Below are 21,257 nucleotides of genomic sequence, written 5' to 3' on the forward strand. Positions count from 1 at the left end.
TTGGACCTAGGGTGTCGAAGCCAGCAAGGAAAACAGGGAACCACATGCATTTCCCAAAAGAGGACACCCGTTGGAATACACAGAGGTCTGCCTTGTGCAAATTGCCCCAGTTTTTATTAGCCAGAACCCCAGACAAAGTGAACATTGTTTTTTTTCCCCATCAAATATCACACTTTGTCAGGGATTGTGGCAAATAAAAACTGGGGCAATTTGCACAAGGCAGACCTCTGTGTATTCCCACGGGTGTCCTCTTTTGGGGAATGCATGGGGTTCCCTGTTTCCCTTGCTGGCTTCGACACCCTAGGTCCAAATCTGTAGGTTGCCCACATGAACAAAATGGGCAGTGGCGAAATGCTTGGGGTTACCAGTGGGTTACCCTTTTCCTTTTGCGCCCCCGGTAGGTGCACCCACACATGTGAGGTACCGTATTCATCGGAACACATGTGGGGACGCGGGAAGGTAGGCCATGTGTTGTTGGCGGTGTGTTTCGGTGGGTGGCCAGAGCGAAATGTCTGAGAATCGTCTTCATTTCCAGCCAACTTCAGAGACATTTCCCTGTGTCCACTCACCGAAACAGATCGTCAACAACAGATGTTATACCTTCTCGCGTTCCCACATGTTTCCCGACGAAAAAGGTACCTCACATGTGTGGGTGCACCTACCGGGGGCGCAAAAGGAAAAGGGTAACCCGCTGGTAACACCAAGCTTTTTGCCACAGCACAATTTGTTCATCTGGGCAACCTACGGATTTGGGCCTAGGGTGTCGAAGCCAGCAAGGAAAACAGGGAACCCAATGCATTTTCCAAAAGAGGTCACCTGTGGGAATGCGCAGAGCAGCCCAGAATTTATTACCCAGAACCCCAGAGAAAGTGAACACCTAGGCCCAAATCTGTAGGTTGACCACATGAACAAAATGGGCAGTGGCGAAAGACTTGGGGTTACCAGTGTGTGATGCTGGAAATGCATCGGAGGGACAGGGCCTCCGTATCCTTGTCCTTTACTGCCTTTTTATTGTGTGTTCTGTCGTATTTTCCGCGCAGGAGTTCATGTGGGACTCCGGGCTGTGCAGCTCTCTCTCTTTTGGTTTGGTGAACAGACCCGTGGGATACCCTTATGGCACCCATGGGTGGGGGTACAACCCTGTGCCCCTAGTGTATGTTTTTGGGCACCTGTGGGTGACCCGCAGAGCAGGGTATGGTCTGGTGGCAGCTCCATGCTGAATTTGACAGGTGCGCTGAGTATCCTCCATTTTGGGATCCCCAAGCCCTGCCATTGGAATCAGTTGATTCCTGATGGGAAACAAGATGGCCCCTGTGGCCTCTTGCTTTCTATTACCTATTACCTTGTTTTCCCAAAGTCCTGGGAAGCCCTGACTCTGTCCCTTCCCCCTGACTGGCTGTTGGGTGGAAGTTCCATATATGGTGTTGTTGTGAAGTCCAGTCCAGACTGACTGGAGCCCTCCCAGTGACTGTATGTTGTGGGTACACCGTGTGGGTGGGACCAAGGTGAATGGAGTGTGTGACCAATATGCACTTCTTGTTGTGGCTGTCTGGTTTCTGGGATGAGAGACAAAGACTGAGACAGCCCTGCCCGAAACTGGCCTTAATGCAGTGTGTAGTGTTGAATGGTTGGGTACTTGACCCAATCCACATTCCTTGTTGTGAGTGTCTGAGAGGGAGTAGGATGGCCTGAATTCACTGTGTGCCTGATTGGCTGACTGACTGCATGAATGCCCTTCTATATGATTGGCTGCTGATAGTGACTCAGCAGTGTGGATGAGAGACAAGTTAGTATATCTGGCGACCTCTCACCACTGGAAATAGTTCAGAAGCGTTCAGAAGCTGTGTCTACACTTTAAGAGTAACTGGAACTGCTGATCCTCGACTGCCCAGCTGGAAGACGAAGACTTGCTGTTGCATTTGCTTCGACCTGATCTGAAAGCTGCCGAACTCGTCAAGGACTGACCCGAGAGAGGACATGGTAAGGCGCCCTCTTCCCGTGCTCCGAGGGACCATCGAGCACCGCTAACCTTTGCCAAAGCTCCCTGGAAGTCAGACCCTCGAAAGGCTGCCGACCCGAGACGGGACCGCTGAGGAGAACGAAGCAAAGCACCCGGACTTTGCCGCTGTCGAAGTCCATTGCCGTCGACCAGGGTTCGCAGGTTTGTGTAAAAACTGGAGGCCCGTTGAAGTTGTGTTGCCCAGCCGTGGGGACCGCTTGACGCCGTGCCGCCGATGACCGGAGCCGCCCACTCCTTTGCATAAGAACATTTGAATCCAAGGACTCCCTTGTCCGCAACGTCGACCGCTTTGTCCCGCCAGAGAAAGTTGAGGACGACCAACACACCGAGGAGAATCCGCCGGTGGGTTTCCTACCACCTGAAGGCCACAAAGACTTTGACGCCCTTGCTGGGCCACAGTTCTTCTGAAACTCTTTGCGGTCCTGAACAATCCATCGCTGAGGTGCCCCACACACCTCATCCTCGCAGGACGTCGCTAACGAGCACCGCCTGGATCGACATCGGGGTCTCGGCACCCTTGAACTTCTCATTGCCGCCGTCGACGCCAAGTTCACCATCTTCGACGCCTCTCGACGATCCGTGGCTCCTGCTTTAAAGGGAGTCACTCAAGAAAGATCCTTCGACGCGTCTTCGAAGAACTCTACTCCACCAGGTACATTGGGGGGGGGTAAAACCTTAATAGGAGGAAACAAGGCTATTGAACAATATATGGACTGGGCTTGTGCTATATTTCTTTATTTTACAGGTTGCCCAGGTGGGGGGATCTCCACACAGAACTGTGTCTAGGTAACAGGGCCAGTATTCTGCCAATTGTGTCAACCATCTTGCTTTCCTTCCTATCTCTATTGCTCGTTTCCTCGTTATTGATCTGTGTGACATTTTAACCGTACAGTTGATGCACTTTAATGAGATTCGATAACATTAGTGGTACCACTTTAGAATTGTAGATATTTATCATTGTTGATTTCCGAGCACAAAGTGCGTTATTGTGATCGTGTACATACCTTTGAATATTAATTATATAAAGACTGTGTTTTCAGTAATACAGTGTGTGGACATTCCTTTGTGGGGGCTTGTACTTAAGAAACAGCCTGCATGACCTCCTGAGAAGCTAGGCCTTGATTGCTCGTCCATTGCTACCGTAATAGCGAATCTTGGCTGGGGTCTTCTGTGCCTCTCCTCTACCATATAGAGAGCAGACGTACAGACACACCCCTCCAGTCTTTACACTGGTGGCAGCAGTGGGATGCTTATGGTTTTAACAATCAGTGTATAACCGTGCCACTTACAAAATATCTGCACTTTATTAAATTAAGGTTTGGTTGTGTACAAAATAACTGCATTACAAGCAATAGAGTCTATCGCAAATGGTAAATTGACTAGGATGAGCTTAGAGGCTCTCCAGAGTGCTTGTGAAGCCAGGGAGTTAGACTTTGTGGATAAGTCTAGGGCTGAGCTGATAGCTGCCCTGGTGGACTACCAGACTGATGGTGAAACTCTTGATGAGGGGGGGAATGCATCCAATGAGGACTCTGCCCCCGGGGGTTCTACTGAATCTGTTTCTGAGAATGCCACCATTCCTGCTGCCTCTGTTCCGAACCCCAGCAATTCCTTGGAGCTTGAGTTATTAAGGATGAAATTGGCCTTTGAATATCGCAAGTTGGAAATAGATGCTGAGCTTAAGAAGGAGGAGTTGGCTGAACAAGTGGAGCTCGAGAATAGGGATCTTGAACTCAAAAATAAGGACCTTGAACTCAAGAACCAGGACACTGAATGTCAGAGAATCCAGCTAGAGAAAGCTAGAGTGGAGACTTCAGCGAAACCCAGTGAGAGTGTCAGGTCGCCAGCAACTAAATTTATGAAAGATTTGGTTGGTGTGTTTGTAGAGGGTTCTGATATCCTTTAATGGATTGAAGCGTTTGAAATGGCTTGTGCAATTCATGATGTTGACAGAAGAGATTGGGCTAAGTGTTTGTTAAGCAGTGTGCCACAGACTGGGTATGAATGTATTCTGAAGCTGAGTGTGGAAGAAAGGGGTCAGTATGAGTGTATGAAATCTGCTTTGATTGCTAAGTTTGGCAAGACACCTACCCAATACCTTAAAAGGTTCAGGGATTTTAAGAAAAGAGAGAATGTGCCTTGGGTTGGCTGGGTGAGTGCTGCGCACATGAACATGATGGGGTGGATTGATGGTTACAAGGTGAAAACTTTTGTTGAATTGTCCCACCTGTTGTTTTTTGAGCATTTTTCTGAAGCCTGTTCACCGGAGCTGCGTCAGTATGTTGCTGACCAGAACATTTTGGATCCCTTTAAGCTGGCTAGGCTGGCTGACAAGTGGGTCTCCCACCGGGTGTCCCCTAAGGACTCGAGTGGGAAGGACAAGGACAAAGAAAAGGGGGCCTCTCAGAAAGCTGAGGAGTCTCAAAAGCAGTCAGTCGGGTAAACCTAAACCCTCCTCTCTTAAGACCCAAAAATCTAGTGGGGATAAGTCATCTGTGGGTGGGAATAAGGGTAGTGGTCCACCTGCTGCAAAGCAGGCTCCCAGTGGTTCCAGTACCGTACCCCGTACTCCTGGCACTTGTTGGGATTGTGGGGCTCTGGATCACAAGAGTGGTGACTCCAAGTGTAAAGGTAAGGCACTTGGAGTACAGGCTGTCAGCCTGACCTACCCTTACCCCATGTCCGAGGTGGGGGCCACTGTCCTCCCCTCCTCTACAGGGATCACATTTGGTGCCCCTGTAGAGATTTCCTTAGTGTCCCTTGGGCCCTGGGACGAGTACGCGGAAGTACTGGCGACTATCCCACAGAACACCCGTAGATTTTTGAGAAGTTTCCTCCTGAATGGCCAGCCTTCTACTGGTTTGAGAGACACTGGGGCGAGCATGACAGTGGTGGACAGGACCCTTCTCAAGCCAGAGGACTATTTAGGTGCTCCTCTGAGAACCACCAGGTTAGCTGGTGGGCCTCCCAAATTATCGCCTGTAGCCTTAGTCACACTCGTAATTGGAGACAAGACAGCAAATCTTCCTGTCCTGGTTCAGGACAATGTCTCTGCTAACATTTTGTTAGGTAATGATCTAGTAGAGTTGGGATTGATCTTGGATGGTCTTCCGATGACTGCTGCTGCGGTCACTAGGTCACAGGTGACCCCGGGTCTGGCTGGGGTCAGGTACCCGAGGCAAAGGCGCGGCCTAAGGCAAGATGAAGGAAGAACAAGAAGGCCACCTCTGTGGAGGGAGCTCCTTCTCTTCCTGCTGTTCCTACAGCACCCATTGGGATCCATGCTCCGGACGGGCTGGGTCCAGTGGTAAACCCTGTCTCAACTCCTGTGGGAGAAGAGCCAGAAGACTCTCCTGTGGGAGAGGTTCTCAACCCGGAGGATCATCCCGATCTTCAATGCTTGTTAGCTGAAGGGGGACCCTCCCAGGCAGACTTTTGTAAAGGACAGAGAGAGTGCCACTCTCTTGAGGGTCTGAGGAAACGGGCCCTGTCCCAGGCACAAGGAGAAGTGCCTAGGACATTCCAGATTTATTGGGAGGGTGAGCTCCTTGTTAGTGAGCCCACTAAGCCTGAACCTGGTGCCCTCAAGAGGTTGGTGGTGCCCCAGGTTTACAGGCCCTTCCTACTGCAGTTGGCGCATGAGGTTCCCTTAGCTGGTCATCTTGGTACTAAGAAGACTAAGCAGAGGCTCTCTGCCCATTTCTACTGGCCTTGGATGGGAGTAGAAGTGGAGTCCCACTGCAGGACCTGCCCAACTTGTCAGTTGTCTGGCAAGACTGGAGGCAGTGTCATTGTCCCACTGCAGCCATTGCCAGTGGTTGGCACACCATTTGAGAGAGTGATCATAGACATTGGGCCTCATTACAACCTGCCAGTCCGGGACCGTGCAAAATCTGTGACGGCGGTAAAAACGTTTCCGTGTCCGCAAGGTTGCGGAAAAACCGTCCGATTACACGCTGTCAGTCGCGCGCACCACACGGACTCGGAAACGTTGTTACCGCCGTCACCGAAAACCCCACGGAAATGGAAATAACGAAGCCACAAGTGGCGCTAAACCCGTTTCCGCCTCCGCCACCACTGACACGGAACCGGAAATACCATGATCGCCAAAACAGGAAACAGAGAGGCGGCCATCATATAAAAGCACAATCCATTGCCATCCAGAGCCAGCACAAGCACAATCCTAACTCTGAGAAGCCAAAAGGGACTACCAGCATGTCTGCCAGGATTCCTGCTCAGAGGCAGCGCAAACAGCGCTTCAGCGAGGCGGAGCTAACCGTCTTGGTGGAGCACATTGTGGACAATGCTGAGATGCTGTTCAGCGCCGACCAACGGCGTGCCACACAGCAGCGGAGGAAGGAGGTGTGGGCCGAAGCTGCACGCAAGTGCACCGCCGTGGGCGTGGCAGTGAGGAGCGTGAAGGACTGCCACAAGCGTTGGGACGACCTGAGGCTGAGGGTACGCAACCTCATTTCCACGCACCGCCAACGCAGCAGTGGGACAGGCGGAGGACCCCCTTCCCCACTGAGGCTGCAAGCATGGGAGGAGCGTTGCAGCAGCGTCCTCCACCTAGAGGGAATCCATGGGATCGGGCAGGCTGAGGCAGGAGTGAGCCCACCTGCAGATGCCGGTAAGTGCCCAAACATGAATGCCACATGTAAATATGCAGTTGTGAGTACTGGGCCAAAGGACCCATTAACAACCCCCTCCCCCCCAGACAGTGCATGTGTGGGCCAAAGGACCCATTAACAACCCCCCCAGGCAGTGCATGTGTGGGCCAAAGGACCCATTAACAACCCCCCCCCAGGCAGTGCATGTGTGGGCCAAAGGACCCATCATGATCCGTATGGCAACCAATATCACTGAATGCAGACACCAGCAATCAGATGCATGTGACTAACACTATTCAATGTACAATCTTAATGACGCATGTGATGCACCCATCTGCCACCACAACAACACTAATTGCATGCCCTTTGTGTCCCCACAGCCGTTTCAAGTGACAGTGATACTGCACAACAGGCCAGCCAATCTGCATCGGCAAGTACACTAGCCACCGCCACCACACAGGAGGATGCTGCCGGCAGTTCTGCACCTCTGGCCACATTACCAGCCACTACAGATGTGCGGCACACCACCACCACCGACATCCCCACCGTCTCCACACTGGCTAAGTCTAGACAGGTGCCACGGGAACCTATCATGGACACCCAACACAACACCGAAGGCAGCAGCACTGCAGAGGGGGCAGCCTGCAGTGATAACAGTGCCCCGCAAGAGCACTCGGAAACGGGGCCACAGGGGGAGATGCCCACATTGGAAGACCTGGGCTCCTTCCATGAGCTGGGGTTCAGCCCCACTTCACTGGGGAGTCCCATGAGGTCGCCCACCCCGTCCATGGCCAAACTGAATGCCCGCATGCAGCGGATGGAGGACCAGCAGGCTACCCTCACCCAGCTGGTGGAGAGGCAGCTAGAGGAATCCAGGCTGCAGAGGGAGAGCTACAGCGCCTCAGTGCGTCGGCTGTCGAGGTCCATTGGACGCTTTGCGAGCACCATAGTGACCCTTGCACACCATGTGCGGGAGGGCAACGACCACACCTCCAGGCTTGTAGAGGCCATGTTGGTTGGCCAACAGGCAAATCTGGCACGGATGCCCTCAATCCCAGATTCTGGGCCATCAAATACTACCACCCCATCCAGCTCCACTACTGCCAGTCCAAGGAGGCGCTCGAGTAGGCTAATGGGTCCTTCGGGCAAGGTTGCACAGGCACAGAAGCGCACGCGGAAGTGATGGCATGTGTGTGGGGCAGTGCAGGACACATGTGGACTACAAGGGTGTGAGAGGGGTGGGCACGTTTGGGTGGTGGGTGGCCCCAGGTGTACAGCTTCCCTAACCAATGCACCTTCTTCCCTGTTGTTATCACATCAATACATCACCATTTCAAATCAAGACATACATGTGTGGACATTGATCATTTATTTTGCAGTGCAACTATTAATTCATTGTCGTCACCATGTTTGTGCATTTCTGTGAATGTGCTGTGACTCAAAAGTAAATGCCAATCAGGGCATCCCGTGCTCTCTGGCCATCATGTGGACCCCCAGGGGGAGGTGGTGCCATCCCATCCCCATCTCTATCCCCATCTTCCTCATCTGCGTATGGTGGCATTGGGATGTTCCTGCGCAGGCATATATTGTGCAGCATGGCACATACGAGCGTGATTTTGCCCGTCTTCACTGGGCTGTACAGCAGTGAACCGCCAGATCTGCTCAGAGCGGAAACGGGCCTTCAGCAGTCCAAATGTCCTCTCAATCATTCCACGTGTGCGGATATGTGCCCTATTGTATGCCTCTTCATGCCTGTTCCTTGGTCTCCGTACAGGTGTCATAATCCATGGCGTGAGTGCATATCCCGCATCAGCTACATGGGATGTAGATGGGGGAACATGTCAGTGTTTGTGGCATCATGTCCTCATCTGCTGCTGTGCATTCTTGTATCATCATTCATTCATGCATATGTACCATGCAGTGTCTGGAGGTATGTTTCGGCCATCACGAGGTATGTCGCTGACTGCATATGGGCCTACACATTAACTTGCATGTTTACTGTGCCCTGCGGGAGAAATGTGATTGTGTGCATGTCATGGTGCAGTGCTGTCCACACATGGCAGAGTGACTCCACTGTACGGAAGTAGTAAATACATGTCGTCTCATTTACACGCCTCCCGTGCTTTTTGGGGCAGTGTTTCAATTGAGGGTGGGTGTCTGCAGTGGCGCAGGGTTAATGGGACAGTGACGGGATTGGCTGTGGCAGCGTGTGCACGGGCACATTGTGGTGCCCTGTCATGTCTTCCTTCATGATGTTTGCCATCCGCTGTGTATTTGGTAGATGGAAGGGGGGTGATGCATGTGCGGTCACAGCGGCACACTCACAATGCTCATTGGCCTGGACACACACACACCACTCCGACAGGGTTGTAGCATCGTCAGCTGTACTCACCCAATAGCCACGTGCTTTGTCCGGCATAGCGTTCCATGTACCGTGGCAACGTGGAATTCCGCAGTACCATTGAGTCATGTGATGAGCCTGGGAAACGTGCACAGCAGTGTGTAATCAGTTGCATGGCATCACAAACCATCTGGACATTCAAAGAGTGATACTGTTTCCTATTGCGGAACACCGCCTCAATTGCATGTGGTACTGTCAGCTCGACGTGGGTGCAGTCAACTGCGCCTATGCAATTTGGCATGCCTGCTATGGCATGGAAGGCCAACTTGGTGGCAATGACCTCGGGGAGGGTGCGGGGTAGGGCTATGTGTTCCGACACATGTCGCAACAGGGCATCCAGTACCTGTACCAGGATTTTTGAGAAACACGGTTGTGATATGCCGTGCAGCTCACCAACCGTGTGTTGATAGGTGCCAGTGCCAAGAAAATGCAGAACTGAGTCAACCTTCAAGAGGGGGGGTGGCGGTGGGGGTGTCAATTAGGCTGCTGATGTTGTCCTCAATCATGGCGGTGATGTGCAGGATTGTTGCACGGTCCAGCCGGTATCGGGTGTGGATCTGTCCTGGGGTGAGGTTCCAGGGTGAGGCCCTGATGCGTGGTATTGGTGGCTGGCGGCGGGGTCGGGCTGGCTGGGCAATGGGGTTTGCCATAGCTGCAGGGTTGGCTGGTTGCCGCCTGCGCCTCCTCCGCCTACGCCTCCTCCTCTGCGCCATTACTGCCACCATGTGCAGTACTGCCTGTTGGTTGAGTAGGCCCAGTCCCAGTGCTACTAGACCTGCTGCCTGCATGGTTCTGTGTTGTGTTGGCCTGGGTGTGGCCCTTTTGTATGCTCCCAGTGGCCTGCTAGGTCCAGCTGGGCTGATTTGGTGCACCTGTGCCCTGATTCAGTTCAGCAGGCAGTGTATAACGCCATGTTCGCGGTGGCGGCGGTTCCGCCACCGTGATCACGGTATTTACGCCATAACGGAGGGGTTTCCGTGCAGACGGATTTAAGGGGAACCCTATTTCCGCGGTGGCGGTTTAGGGTGGTGCTATTACCGGGGCCGCGGGTCATGATTGCGCAGACATGGAAACGGTGCCGGTATGGTTTTACCGGCAGTGTTAATTCCGGACCGGAGTACTTGTAATGAGGCCCATTGTCTGTCCCCTGGACCTTCCTACTTGAGGTGGACATCGGTTCATCCTGGTTTTGGTAGATCATGCCACCAGGTACCCTGAGGCTATACCCCTTTGGACTGTAACTGCCAAGGTGGTTGCAGGGCTCTCCTGGGCATTTTCACCCGTGTTGGATTCCCCAAGGAGGTTGTCTCTGACAGAGAGTCCAACTTCATGTCTAGTTACATGAAGACCATGTGGAAAGAGTGCAGAGTAACCTATAAGTTCTCCACCTCTTACCACCCCCAGACCAATGGTCTGGTTGAGAGATTTAATAAAACTCTCAAGGGCATGGTAGGTGCTTTAGAAGGGCCCCTAAGGAGGAAATGGGATCTCCTCCTGCCATGTCTGCTGTTTGCTTACAGAGAGGTACCTCAAGAGGGTGTTGGTTTCAGCCCCTTTGAGTTGCTCTTTGGACATCCCGTGAGGGGGCCCCTTGCCTTGATCAGAGAAGGTTTGGAAGCCACCCCTCCAGGACCCGCAAAGCAAGTGGGGGACTATGTGTTAGGCCTCAGACGGAGGATGACACAGATGATGGGTCAGGCAACAGCGAATCTCAAGGCCAGCCAGGAATTGAACAAATACTGGAATGACCTTAAAGCATTGCAAGTGGATTGGACTCCGGGACAGGAAGTCCTTGTGATGGAGCATACCAAGCCTCGGGCATTGGCAGATAAATGGACTGGACCCTTCAGGATAATCTCCAAGATGGGCGAGGTCAATTATCTGGTGGACATGGGAATCCCAGAGGTAGCCCCTCAGGTATTCCCTGTAAATCGGCTCAAGCCTTTCCACAGGCGAGCAGAAGTCTCATGTCTCTGGCTAGCTTCAAAGCAAGAAGAGGATGAGAGTGAGCCCCTTCCTAATTTTCTGTATAGCAACCCTCAGGATGGCTCACTGGAGTGAGTGCATCTCTCTCCAGATTTGACAACAGAGCAGCAGAGGGTCTGCAGGACTTTGCTCCAGCAGTATGCCTCTCTGTTTTCGCTGACGCCAGGCCTTACACCGTGGTGTAAGCACGAGATTGGCACTGGTGACAGTGTGCCTGTCAAAAGCAGGAGCTACCGTATGTCAGACACCTTTTAAAAAGCACATCCAGGCTGAGGTCGCCAAGATGTTGGATCTGGGTGTTATTGAACCCTCAACCAGTCCCTGGTCCAGTCCCGTGGTCCTTGTCCCCAAGGCAAGTTCCCAGGCAGGTACCAAGGATTGGAGGTTCTGTGTGAACTACCGAGGAGTCAATGCCGTCACCAAAACCGACGCGCACCCTTTGCCCCGGGCTGATGAGCTCGTGGACACCATAGGTGCTGCCAAATTTGTGACTACTGGCAAATAGCTCTGACAGACCATGCCAAGGAAAAGACGGTGTTCTCACCACCAGAGGGACTCTACCAATTTAGGGTCATGCCTTTTGGGTTGAAGAATGCCCCTGCCACCTTCCAGAGATTGGTCAATCATGCTCTCAGTGAGCTGGAAGCTTTTTGTGAGGCTTATTTAGACGACATTGCCGTCTACAGTTCCACTTGGGAAGAGCATTTGACACATCTGGGTAAGGTGTTGCAGGCCTTGAAAAGGGCTAACCTCACTATCCAGGCCACTAAGTGCCAGATAACTCAGGGGAAAGTCACATATCTTGGTCATGAAGTAGGAGGGGGTCAAATCCAACCTCTTCCCCAGTAAGGTACAGGATGTACAGGACTGGGAGACTCCCACTACTCAATACCCAGTGAGGCCCATAAAGGCTCTCACCTGGGTTTATCACAATTTCATGGCTGACTATGGAACCATAGCTACACCACTGACAGCTTTGACTTCCCCCAAACAACCTAGGAAGGTTCATTGGACGGATGAATGTCAGAGGGCCTTTGATGGCTTGAAAGAAAGTCTGTGTAGGGCACCTGTGTTGTGTGCGCCTGACTACACCCGACCCTTTATCATCCAGTTGGATGTCTGCGACACTGGAATTGGAGCTGTCTTGTCCCAGTTAGATGACAAAGGGAGGGAACATCCTATCATCTTCATCAGTAGACAACTCAAGGGTAGAGAACTTAGGTGGGCTCCTGTTGAGAAGGAGTGTTTCAGTATAGTTTGGAGCCTTAGGCGTTTTAGGCCCTACCTTGCAGGGTCTACCTTCAAGGTCCAAACAGATCATAAGCCCCTGAAGTGGCTTATGCAGATGAAGGGTGAACATCCTAAACTGCTCAGGTGGTCCATTAGCCTGCAAGGACTAGACTTCACCATAGAGCACAGACCAGGGAAGAGTCACGATAATGCAGATGGCCTTTCCAGAAGGTATGTTGACCGTCTGGATGAGGGTGTCTATCCCGTGGGAGATTAGGCACCCTCCACCTCAGTCTGGGGGGGTAACTGTGATGCTGGAAATGCATCGGAGGGACAGGGCCTCTGTATCCTTGTCCTTTATTGCCTTTTTATTGTGTGTTCTGTCATATTTTCCGTGCAGGAGTTCATGTGGGACTCCTGGCGGTGCAGCTCTCTCTCTTTTGGTTTGGTGAACCGACCCGTGGGATACCCTTACGGTACCCATGGGTGGGGGTACAACCCTGTGCCCCTAGTGTATGTTTTTGGGCACCTGTGGGTGGCCCGCAGAGCAGGGTATGGGCTGGTGGCAGCTCCATGCTGACTTTGGCAGGTGCGCTGAGTATCCTCCATTTTGGGATCCCCAGGCCCTGCCATTGGAATCAGTTGATTCCTGATGGAAAACAAGATGGCCCCTGTGGCCTCCTGCTTTCTATTACCTGTTACCTTGTTTTCCCAAAGTCCTGGGAAGCCCTGACTCTGTCCCTTCCCCCTGACTGGCTGTTGGGTGGAAGTTCCATATATGGTGTTGTTGTGAAGCCCAGTCCAGACTGACTGGAGCCTCCCCAGTGACTGTATGTTGTGGGTACGCCCTGTGGGTGGAACCTGGGTGAATGGAGTGTGTGACCAATATGCACTTCTTGTTGTGGCTGTCTGGTTTCTGGGATGAGAGACAAAGACTGAGACATCCCTGCCTGAAACTGGCCTGAATGCAGTGTGTAGTGTTGAATGGCTGGGTACTTGTCCCAATCCACATTCTTTGTTGTCAGTGTCCGAGAGGGAGGAGGATGGCCTGAATGCACTGTGTGCCTGATTGGCTGACTGACTGCATGAATGCCCTTCTGTATGATTGGCTGCTGAGAGTGACCCAGCAGTGTGGATGAGAGACAAGATAGTATATCTGGGGACCTCTCACCACTGGAAATTGTTCAGAAGCTGTGTCTACACTTGAAGAGTAACTGGAACTGCTGATCCTCGACACCCAGCTGGAAGAAGAAGACTTGCTGTTGCATTTGCTTTGACCTGATCTGAAAGCTGCCGAATTCGTCAAGGACTGATCCGAGAGAGGACCTGGTAAGGCGCCCTCTTCCCGTGCTCCGAGGGACCATCGAGCACCGCTAACCTTCGCCGAAGCTCCCTCGAAGTCAGACCCTCGAAAGGCTGCCGACCCGAGATGGGATGCTGAGGAGAACGAAGCAAAGCACCCGGACTTTGCCGCTGTCGAAGTCTATTGCCGTCGACCAGGGTTCGCAGGTTTGTGTAACCGCTGGAGGCCCGTCGAAGTTGTGTTGCCCAGCCGTGGGGACCACTTGACGCCGTGCCGCCGACGACCGGAGCCGCCCGCTCCTTTGCCTAAGAACATTTGAATCCAAGGACTCCCTTGTCCGCAACGTCGACCGCTTTGTCCCACCAGAGAAAGTCAAGGACGACCAACGCGCTGGGGAGAATCCGCCGGTGGGTTTCCCGCCACATGAGGGCCACAAAGACTTCAACGACTCGACGCCCTTGTTGGGCCACAGCTCTTCTGAAACTCTTTGCGGTCCTGAACAATCCATCGCCGAGGTGCCCCGCACACCTCATCCTCGCAGGACGTCGCTGACAAGCACCGCCTGGATCGACATCAGGGTTTCGGCACCCTTGAACTTCTCATCGCCGACATGGACGACAAGTTCACCATCTTCAACGCCTCTCGACGATCCGTGGCTCTTGCTTTAAAGGGAGTCACTCAAGAAGGATCCTTCGACGCGTCTTTGAAGAACTTTACTCCACCAGGTACATTGGGGGGGTAAAACCTTAATAGGAGGAAATAAGGCTATTGAACAATATATGGATTGGGCTTGTGCTATATATCTTTATTTTACAGGTTGCCCAGGTGGGGGGGATCTCCACACAGAACTGTGTTGATCAGTAGGGGCCGGTATTCTGCCTATTGTTTCAACCATCTTACGTTCCTTCCTATCTCTATTGCTGGTTTCCTCGTTATTGATCTGTGTGACATTTTAACCATACAGTTGATGCACTTTAATGAGATTTGATAACATTGGTGGTACCACTTTAGAATTGTACATATTTATCATTGTTGATTTCCGAGTACAAAGTGCGTTATTGTGATCGTGTACATACCTTTGAATATTAATTATATAAAGACTGTGTTTTCAGTAATACAGTGTGTGGACATTCCTTTGTGGGGGTTCAGGGACTACACTGTACTCAAGAACCAGCCTGCATCACCTCTTGAGAAGCTAGGACTTGATTGCTTGACTACGTTACCAACAATAGAGAATCTTGGCTGGGGTCCTCTGTGCCTCTCCTCTACCATATAGAGAGCAGAAGTACAGACACCCCCCTCCAGTCTTTACAGTGAGGACCTTGACGTGTTTGTGCATAGATAGTTCTGCATCTAAGTGACTACCCAGTGTTTTCACACGGCTTGAGATGCTGGTGGTGTTTCCTTCAATGCAGAAGGATGCAAAAGCAGGGTCTAGCCATTTAAGACGGTATGGGGAGCCTACTATGAGGAGTTCGGTTTTGTCATCATTCAGGCAGAGATGGTGTTCCGCCATCCAGGCCTGAATGATGCTATAGACTTTATTAATGTTTGTGGAGTCAGTGACGTGGTTACCAGTTAGTGTTAGCAGAATTTGGGTGCAAAGTTTGTATAGAGGTTCGCGAGGTTGTCGAGGTGGTCAAAGAGGGGCTTAGTATACATGTTGTACAGGGTGGGTGAAATGCAGGAGCCCTGAGGGACACCATAGGGTACAGTTAGTGGGTCGGCAGCTTTAGAGCCGGCGAAAAAGACCCTTGAGATCCGCTGGCAGAGAAAAGCTTTGATCCAGCTGGTAGATTCTCTAGAGAAGTTAAATTTGGTGGTGAGGTGTTGACAGAGAATGTTGTGGTCAAGATCGAAGGCTGCAGAGAGGTCGAAGAGAAGGAGGCTGGCTAGTTGGCCAGCATCACGGCTGCCGTCGAGAAGGATTTTAAAATCACGGAGGGCAGCCTCTCTGCTTTGTTTGGGTCTGAAGCCGGATTGGCGGGTGCCCAATAGGTGTTTGGCCTAAAGGCATGCTTGGAGTTGGATGTATGCAGAGCGGTCTACGATTTCGAGTAGGTAAGGAACGGCAGTAATGGGGCAGTAGTTGGTTGGGAGGGTGGGATCAAGGGCAGGTTTTTTGATGAGGGGGGTGACCCAGGCTTCCTTGATAGAGGCTGGGACGGAGCTAGTTTTGAAGGAGGCATTAATGAAGTTAGAGATGATAGGTGACAGGTACTCAGCACACATTTTGATGATGTGTGCGGGGCAGAGGTCACCCTTGCAGTTAGAGGGTTTAAGGTGTTGTTGGATGATGTGGAGGATGTCTGAGGGGGAGACAAGGGAGAAATAGAATGGAGGAGAGCGGGGGTGGTGGTTCCTGTGGGAGGGAGAGGGAGGTGACTTTAGCATTATGCACTGTTTTCTTAAGAAAGGTTTTGTTTATTAATTTGGTTGTTTTGTCAGATAGAGCTGTTTGGACGGTGGAGCACCAGGCATTGTCCTTGGGAAAGTTGGTGATAGGGGGTGCAGGGTCTTCGAGTACTTTGAACATTTTGAAGAGCTCTTTAGTATTTGAGCTGGCCTCGCTAATTCTGGAATTATAGATTGATGGTTTGGTGGAGATGACCGCAACTTTATATGTTTTGGCTGCGGTGTGAAAGGCTACTTTGTTGTCGTTAGTGGGGCTTTTTCTCCAGAGGTATTCTAGGGCCTGTTTGCGTTTACGTAGGAAGATAAGTTCGTCAGAGAACCAACTGTGGGTGCAAGGTTTCTTTTGGATAGTAGTTTTGAGAGGTGCATGAGAGTCAAGTGTGTGGATTATCAGGGCGTTGTATGCAGTGAGGATGGATTCAGTGTAGTTTTGGGCAGGTAAGGTGGTGAGGAAAGATGATATGGTTGGTTCGAGCAACTCAGCGGTGAGATTGCATGTGTGTCGGGAAGTAATGGGTGCACCAGCATTGTTGGATGCACCAAAGACCTGCACCTAGATATGGGCCCTTTTCTTGGCACGGATTGAGATTCTGTAGTGTCTTTGGAGCAGGCGACAGGCCACTTTGTCAGAGGTTGAGCCAGTGGTCTGCCATTTCTGTTCGGCAGCTCTGCTCTTGCGATTCAGGGATGCAAGTTCAGAGTCGTACCAGGTGTTACGCTTAGAGGCAGGTTTCAGGTGAATCCTCATGACTGGGGCAAGAATGTCCAGAGTGTTTGAGATGGCCAGATGGAGGTTGCTGAGAGCAGAGTCAGAGGTAGAGTCTGGGGTGGGAGGAGAGGGGGGGGTGAAGGTGGATGCAAAGGCAGCAGCTGATACTTGTTTCATCGGAAGGATGTTCATGAACGAGGTTGGCAGGGCTAGAGGCGGTGCGGTCAGAGGGCTGAGGGGACCGAGTTGAGAGGAGTGAGTGGTTTGACCAGGAGAGAGGGGGGATCAGTGGGGAGGAGAGTGAATGATCAGAATGGATGAGGGCATCAAGAGTGTGTCTAGCGGAATGGGTAGGACCCAAAGGGAGAATGGAGAGGAAGAGCGAGAAGTGCAAAGGTCATGGAAGAGAGTGGATGCCTGGATAGAAGAGTCCAGATGGATGTTGAAATTGACCAGGAGAAGGAGTTTAGAGGTAGTTGAGACGAGAGAGGAGCAGCACTCGGCCCATTCAGAGAGGAATAGGGTGGTAGAGCCAGGAGGCCTGTACGTAGTGGCAATGGTCACAGAGGAGGAGGGAGAGATGACCAGCTTGCAAAGCAGGCTCTCAAAAGAAGAGTAAGGCTGGGTGGGTCTGAGGGAGTAAAATTAAGACAACCCCAGCACGATTAGCGCAGGGCTTGGAAATGGTGTTGTAGCCATCGCGGGAGAAGGGAATTAAAAGCAGTGACTGAGCTGGCAAGTCGCACTGATGTAGGTGTCTGCGATGGGTAGGCCAGGGCTGGTGGTCAGGATGTCTTTTTTGTTTTTTTTCTTCCAGACTTCCTGAGAGAGGGAGGGTAGGGGATAGTGTAGCGGTTAGAGAAGATAGGAGAGATGGTGAGTGCCATCGGGGTGACAAAGGATAGATAAAGAAAAGAAGTCTGGCTGCACAGAACGGTCCTGCCCCAAACTCACCAGACGGCCTAGTAGTTAGTAGAGGACACAAAATGCAATGCAGAAAGTAAAAAATACACACACCTAGTTTCGAAAATCGAAAAGGGGATACAAAATACAATACAGATTGGTGTGCAAGAAGTTAAAAATACACACACCGAGTAATGATGAAGAGGCAGATTCGGAAAGTCAAGGGAGGCAGAGTGAGAAGGCACAGTTATGGTTCAGAATTGACAGTGGAGGAGGCAGTGGAAAGAAGTTCCGCCATCAATCACTGGTCCAACTGCTGAGGGCATGCAGGTGCAGGGGCCCAAGTTCGTGAGTGGGGGCGGCTGGCCGCATCAGGAGGCTGCTTCATTATTAGGAGTGGAAAACAGCCCTCCGTGGCCCGAACAGGCTCATATAGCAGCCTTGTTGCAGGGCCTTAGTTGTGTAGGTCGGCTTCCGCCTGCCGGCATTTATGGTTGGCTGATGGAGTGGCTGCCCAATCAGGGAGAGGGAGCGGGCTCAGCACTCATTGATTCACCCCACGAGGAGGCAGCAGCCTAAAGTGTTTTCCGAAAAGAAATTAAAATGGCCCGTTACGATGTGTGAAGGAAAAGCACCTTCACCAAGCTTGCCCCAACAAGCCCAATAGATGGAAATGTGCAACAAATTTGTTACAGGAAAAAAGTGAGTGATGTGCGGTCGCTTTGCGAAAATCAATTATTGTGCCTAAACAGCTTCACAATAGCCCATCAGGGCTTACCTGCATGGCAGATAAGGATCGCTGATTCTGCCACTTGCAGAGAACATCCCACGGTGTTGTGTGCACGTGGTACTGCACCCGGGCCTTCTGTGCTGGTGTGTGAACTTCCAGGCTCAGATAGGAGCCTTATTGCAGGGCCTTAGTTGTGTGGCTGGCTTCTGCCTGCTGGCACATGTGGTTGGCTGATGAAGGAGTGGCTGCCCAATCAGGGACAGGCAGCAGGCTCAGCAGTCATTAATTCACCCCATGAGGAGGCAGCGGCCTTTTCTAAAGTGTTTTTCAAAAAGGAAGTAAAATGGCCCATTCCCATGTGTGAAGAAAAAGCACATTCGCCAAGTATGTGTTACTTACCACACCGGAAACAGCTCGGGGCATTGGTTAGACATCCTCGAATGAAAGGAGTGGTATAACGAGTAGAATAGCAAATCAGTCTCCAGAACTCCAGATCCCCTTAATTCAAAGAACTCAGGCTTCCTCAAGAAGAAGGAATCTTCTTTACGATTTACCTCTCTGCTGTTCAGGTAAAGACAGACAGAGGTGTTGATCGCACAAAAGAGCAGGGAACACGTGCACCGCCAAACCAATGCTGCAAGAAACCAACCACAGAAATTATTAATAATGGTACAATTAGTGTTTCAATCAGAAGCAAAAAAAACACAAATGGGTTGGTGCAATCAGCAGCAGAGCGTTCGGAATGCACATATAGCAGTTGATAAGAAGCAGAAACAAACTGGTCCAATGAGAGGTAGTTACAGTTCAGGAGATGGTTAGATGCTGGAGTTCCCAGTAGCACTTTCCAATGAGCTGATATAGGGACGTGCAGCTCTATGATGTTATCAGTATTAACCAGGCAGGAAGGAAACCCAACTTCCTATTTTGTATGTGCATAGTGGAATACAGCACAAATGTACCCAAGTATAAACAAAAACACTCACGCTTGTGGAAGTACCATCGAGGGTCGTCAGGCAGCACACATGTGGAATATAACGTGGTGCGGAACAACTCGGTAACAGTCCTAGACAAGTAGCAGAAGACGAGGCAATCCGGGAGACGTTCCGCGTTCGGCAACAGGATCAATTGAAGCAAGCGGGAAGCAAAAGTCAGTCCGGGGACGTTCTGCGTCTGGTAACCAGTGATCGTAACAAGGCAAGCGGGAAGCAAAAGACAGTCCGGGGACGTTATCAGGGTTCATGTAAACCATGTAAGCAAAGTAAATCTCCGGAGAGTAATCCGAGGTAAGCAAGGACAGGAAGAGCACAGGATAGGTGTGTGGGATAACACCACATTTAGCAGCACTGGCAAAGACCAAACGCTGGATTAAACTGCAGGGGGGAGGGGCTCCTGCATACGTGTGTTAGTTTTATGCAGGTGACACATCACCTGACATTGGCCTGTTCCTCATGTAAACAAGCTCCATGGCAACCTGTGCCTTTGCCACAACGACGTCCTGGCACGCCGACTCAAATGAAAAGAAGGTGTATACAGCGGGGTTAAGGAAGAACTCTGCTGCCTATGTGTAACAGCATCCACCCCCAAATGCACTGGTAATCCCCTGGCGGAATGGAAAGCCTGTAAAAGATCAGGGCAATGAAGGTTAGCTACGGGTTCCCAAGTCCGGTCCTCAGGGCCGAAACCCTTGCAGTCAACCAAACAAAGAACAGCACCCCAGGACACCCTACAATCCAGTGTGCGAGACACCTCGTCCTCCTTCGCGCCATCCACCGTGATAGGTGAGGGACAGGATGGCAAACTGGTTGAAGGAACAAAAGGTTTAACAAGGGAGACATTGTCATGATCTCTGCTTCCAAAAGGTCAGGGTTTTCCCAACTCCCTTGGAAGCAGATCCATAACCCAGGTTCCGAGTGCCAACCAGTCCCAATTGGGACCTTTTGGACCCAGTCCTGGCGCCAGTGGCACCAGGCTCATAAATATGCCCAGTCCCAGCGCTGGAAGCGCCGGGCTCATAATGCTTGGGTGGACTTACCTGCAGCAGACCATGCTGCTTACTTGTCTGCCAGTTGAGCCTCTGATCCCCTGTTTGGAACTACTTTTCCTGTTGGGTGGGGCTGGAGCCACTCCCTAGATTCAGAACACTGGAACTCTTCTGGAAAGCAGGAACTCTTTTCTTACCTAGGCGTGGCTGTGGAAGGAGACACCGAAGCACTACAGGAGGCTATTTAAACCACACCCGGTGGATGAATCTTGCTTTGCGTTATTCTGCAACCTCTGCAGCAGAACGCTCATCGTGTCTTCTGCATCCGGTCCTGGGCCTAAGGAAAAAGGCTTACCATCCTGAATCCAGTCTTCAGCAACACCTATAAAGACAAGAAAGAACAGGTTAGCATTCCGGCATCTGAAAGGCAAAGGCTTACCATCCTGAATCCAGTCTTCAGCAACACCTATAAAGACACGGAAGAACAGGTTAGCATTCCGGCATCTTAAAGGCAAAGGCTTACCTACTCTTTGTGCGCTCCGGAGGTCTTCACACTGCATTCCGGCATCTGAAAGACAAAAGCTTACCAACTCTTCGCACACTCCGGAGGCCTTCGGCGCTGCATCCCGCATCTGAAAGACAAAACAAGGTGCGTTTAAGACATTGGGGAACTTTAATACTCACGTGCCATTACTCCTTTCCACATCTAATCCAGTGGGTATTCCGGCACCCTGCAGCCGCTCCGAACTCGTACCTGCAAAATAAAAAGACAGTTAGAGCGCATCGTGAAGCAGGCAACAAGCGCTTACTTACATGCTTCCAGGCGCTTCTATTCATCACACGGGCTCCATCTTCAACTCACTTTAGCCCGTCATCCGCCATCGCCGGAACCCTGCAAAACAAGAGACATCATTACTAAAGACTTTACAGACATTTGAATGACTCGAAACTTACCGTTCGTGCAGTAAA

Source organism: Ambystoma mexicanum, chromosome 1p, assembly GCF_040938575.1.
Source record: "Ambystoma mexicanum isolate Mex_15411 chromosome 1p, UKY_AmexF1_1, whole genome shotgun sequence".
Taxonomy (NCBI): domain Eukaryota; kingdom Metazoa; phylum Chordata; class Amphibia; order Caudata; family Ambystomatidae; genus Ambystoma; species Ambystoma mexicanum.